This window comes from Rutidosis leptorrhynchoides, chromosome 10, assembly GCF_046630445.1.
Source record: "Rutidosis leptorrhynchoides isolate AG116_Rl617_1_P2 chromosome 10, CSIRO_AGI_Rlap_v1, whole genome shotgun sequence".
Lineage (NCBI taxonomy): Eukaryota > Viridiplantae > Streptophyta > Magnoliopsida > Asterales > Asteraceae > Rutidosis > Rutidosis leptorrhynchoides.
This window is the reverse complement of record NC_092342.1, coordinates 43,407,137-43,411,565: the sequence shown is the minus strand read 5'-3', so window position 1 is coordinate 43,411,565 and position 4,429 is coordinate 43,407,137. Positions and strand designations below refer to the sequence as shown.

Genomic DNA, 4,429 nt, shown 5'->3' with positions numbered 1-4,429 from the left:
TATACCAAGTCAAGTTAATGTATAGGGTGATTCAATTTTATATATCAAAATAGCTAAATTATTAACGGCTTGTGTGTATACAAATAGGTTGTACTACCTCCAGCTGATGGTGTATACAAATTACCTTTGCTGTACTTCTTGTGATTACCAGGTTTGTTTTATGTTTAGAAGAAACCAACTTATTGGGTTTGTGTATAATTGTTTAGCACGTTCACATTTCACACCTGGTTAAATGCACATTTATAAATTATTGTATCTGAAATTTCTATGGTTTATCGATCAATCGATGACAGGGTTTATCAATGACTATGATTTTATAAGAGTAGTTGGTTGTGCAACAAAATTATTTGTTCTTTTTTATTTTTGATAAGAGTAACTATTATAATGATTGCAGGTGATATGTTGGGATGTAATGAAAAATGGGTTCTATGTTATCACAGTTGCGAAGACATCGATGGATCATTATCAGACGGTAACACCAACTTCTTTTCTAAATTAATTTTGACCCGTATACTCGATCAAGTGGGTTGATTTAGGATTTGTTTGATCTCTTAGCCTTTTATGGGTGGAAAATAAATTGAATTTTTGTTTACCTTTTATGCATGCTATCTACGAATTCATGTTTTATAATCATGCTCAACACATTCGTTGTGTATGAAACTGGTATTGAAAATGTAACATGGGTTAGATTTGTTATTCATATTTCATGTAATGAAATATGAAATACAACATATAGATAAACTATGTACAAAGGGAGACTATCAACCATGTACAACATATGAAAGTTGTTTCAAGCAGGAAGAATCCAGCGATGGTGCACATGGGTCTCGGCTCGCGAGCACTAATTGAAAGATCACTCTGAGCTTCTGCATCATAACACCTAGGTTTTTCTCAGGTCATCGTCTTCTCATTTGTATCATTTACCTTCTACCATTGTGGTGAAGATTATCGGGCCGCATACACAAATATGAGATGCTTCAGTTAGCATATACAAGTATGAGAATCAACCCCATTCGTCGATTTAATTACTTGTGAAACTCGGTGGATATGGAGAGATATGTGAACGGGACCAGATGCTGATTTAGAAGTCGAGCAATGGAATTGTGTGCATACGTTCATATTTTTAATAACAATATACATGTAACAATATACCTATATTTCTATTAATATTTGATCTACATGTGTTATTTACCTATTCATTTATTTGTATGCAATAGGACATATGCCGATCCATCCATTCGGGGCTTGGATTGCAATTTCAGTCCTTGTAGCGGCTTCAAGTGTTAAAGCTGTTGTTCATAGGCTTGGAGGATTTTGTGGAAAAGGTCCGTATCCAAACAAAAGAATCTTTATAAACAAAAATAATATAATTTTAAATATCTTCTATATGTCGATTGCCTGATATCTTCACCAGATTTGTTTTTAATCGTTGTCACATAAATACAAACACACTTCTCTAAAAACGGACACATCAAAAACTTCAATCCTTTTGTCCCACCACCTTCTAGAAGTTGTGCATGCTGGTTTCGAGATCTAGATAAGATGTTGGAATCGAGGATAGACGGTGAAATCGTTCATAAATGATATTATATCAGAATTTAAGTTGTGCATATGGGATTTTGAGCATGAACTTGTAGCAGGTGCAGGTGATCAGAAACTAATATTACTGGATTTGGACAGTGGGACGACTAACACGATATAAATTTGCACGCCCATCACACCTTCCACCGCCGTTCTCCTCCTGTCTATGCTCAAGCTGTTGTCGTTTGCTCAAATCATTATAGTGTTGGCGGTAACTGCTTAATCATCTCTATATTGATTACTACTATTGTATATATGCGCATTAAACTGTCACTTCTTCTAAGGCCAATATTTGTGTCACTGAAGTTGGTAAAATGGGCGGGTTACTCTTCAAAAGAAGTTTTAACCAAAATATAGATATAAATATATGTTTTTAAGTTTTGTTATTCATCATCTATACTATATATATAAATATATGTTTTTATTTTTAAATTCAGGGTTTGATCATATTGGTATATGACCATAAAGATAAAAAATTTATGATTATGCTTTAACCCTTGAATATAGAACCTACTCTGCTCTATAAAATTTAGGCAAATGGGTCAAACGAGTATTAGTTTGAAATTTAGGTAGGTGGGTTGGTATTTATATAATAAATTAAGTTTTAATTTATTTCGGGTTAACGGATTAATTGACACATTACGTCAAAGAAATACACATAACTTTCCTTCACTGACCACACGTATAAATTGATAATTAGAAAACAAAACCTAGGTGGGGCAACCACCCCTCCTGCATTAGAGATGTTCCGCCCCTATACACAAAACCTATGCTTTTTCAAGAATATTATAAACTTATACATCATATGCATTTTTTTTTATACATCATATGCATTAGACATCAAAAGTTGTATATCTTTTGAAAAAAAGTTTTAATTGATTTTTTTTTCAGAATTCTCATTTCTCGCATCCTCCATACCCTACATTCGTGGGACCGGGTGTTGTTTTTTTATTCTCATTTATCGCATATCATTGTTGCAAGGCCAGTAAGGTGGCGGTTTACTTCCTGAATGCCATATAATCATATAATCACCTAGCAATAAAGCATTGTACGTAAGAAGGTGAAAAGTTGTTGGTGTTAATAACTGTTTTGGGTCTGATGGATGGTTCGGTGTGTAGACTGTGGTTTGTAACTATTAAGTATATATGTAGTGTATAAGCATGGTGTTATGTTGAACAACCTATAATGAGTGTTATTCATAATCCCTATATACTTACTACAATATTTCTAAATTTCTGCCTTATTATTAGCAACTGTTTAACTATTTATCTGACTAAATATTTAATGTAGCTATAATATTGCCATTCTCATGAATGATAAACTATGACTTTGTGTCAGTGGTTTTAAAGGATAGAGCTCGAGAATTGAGATGTATAAGGTTGGTTCTTGCCAATTCATTTTACTAATTAGTAATCTAGAATATTAATTGTACCGGACTGAAGGTAAATCATCACACATAATATTTTCTTGCAGGTATATACAGATGGAAGACGGAACCAATGTTGGCACGGAAGGTAGACAACCATAAGCAATTGTTAGGGTTTTTGATTATATATCTTACACTCTTTTAGCATTTTGACCCATTAAATTTTGTATTTTACTTTCATGAAGTTAATCATCTAAAGTTATATGGTTTTATTAAATCTTTTGTTGTGTATTAATCATTTAAAATGAATTGCCAATATAGTGGTTTGGAATATTATTGATGGAAAAAGACAATTTTGGTATTCTTTTTTTCTTTGGTTTTGATCAAGAAAGATAAATGTAATGTATATGTGATTCTATAATCTTTGCGAAGTCTACACTATGACTTGGTGGGGCATCAAGTACCTCAATAGGGTTATTTTGATTGAAATTAGCTTAATTTTTGTTTTTTTTACTAAAATAACGAATACTATTAAAAATAGAATACCTTCATCTTCTATAAATTGATACACCAATCCAACGATCGTTAATGTTCGAAAAGAGTAAACAACCTATAACTTAGCTAACTCAAAGCGAGCCAAAACGAGAACGGTCATACAATGAGCAACCACAACCAAACTAAGTAAATTAAACAAAATGACGAGTATACCCTAAAATACAACCCAATAAGTGAATCCCAACAAACTAATAACACCAACAAACTAATAACACAAGAGATCAAAAAAACCGAAAACAACTACGAGGGGCCTTTACCATTCATTTTGTCTGGACGTGACGTTATTGTAAGACGTTGTACCATTAGTTATTTAAAAATTAAATAAAACATGCATATAATTTATTAAAATGTAAAACTCTGTTATAGATATTCATTTATTTACATAGTATATCTAATAGTATTAAAATGTATTTTAGTTGATTTCTTATTATTATTGTTAACAACATCAGTTTAGGTTTGTATGTATGTTCTGGGTATTGATTGTCTGATGTGTTGGATTTACAACACCAGTTTGATTATGGGGCAAACATAGTCATGTAGTTTGAGACCTCTCCTTCATCAAATGATACATTGAGGTATTAGAGTTTTCTGTAACATGTTTTTAAAAAAAAATTATATATCAACAAGTTATGTTTGACCTCCTATCCCTGATGTACGAAGGTAACATCAATGCACACTAATACTAAACTATTGCTAATTGTACAATACATACACTCAAACGGGTGTATATATTCTTCTTATTCATTTTGGTAACAACATAACAACAGGTAAGTGATTTTGAAGGGTCATTATGGGCTTAGCTGATCCTTGATCCTCCAAAGGAGGATCAGAGGTGGGAATACAAATGTTATACTAGCTGATAGCAGTCATATAGTCATCATGTGATTTTGTTTCTATCCATTCTCTGCATTTAGTATTAGAACTAAT

General features: G+C 32.2%; 1 long non-coding RNA gene across 1 annotated transcript; it reads left to right on the top strand.

Moving 5' to 3' along the window:
• The first annotated feature begins 414 nt into the window (after window positions 1-414).
• On the top strand, window positions 415-3,301 carry LOC139872596 (uncharacterized). Its single transcript, XR_011767096.1, has 3 exons — window positions 415-472; window positions 1,218-2,959; window positions 3,055-3,301. It is a non-coding gene; the product is annotated as an uncharacterized lncRNA (long non-coding RNA).
• The last annotated feature ends 1,128 nt before the right edge of the window (window positions 3,302-4,429 follow it).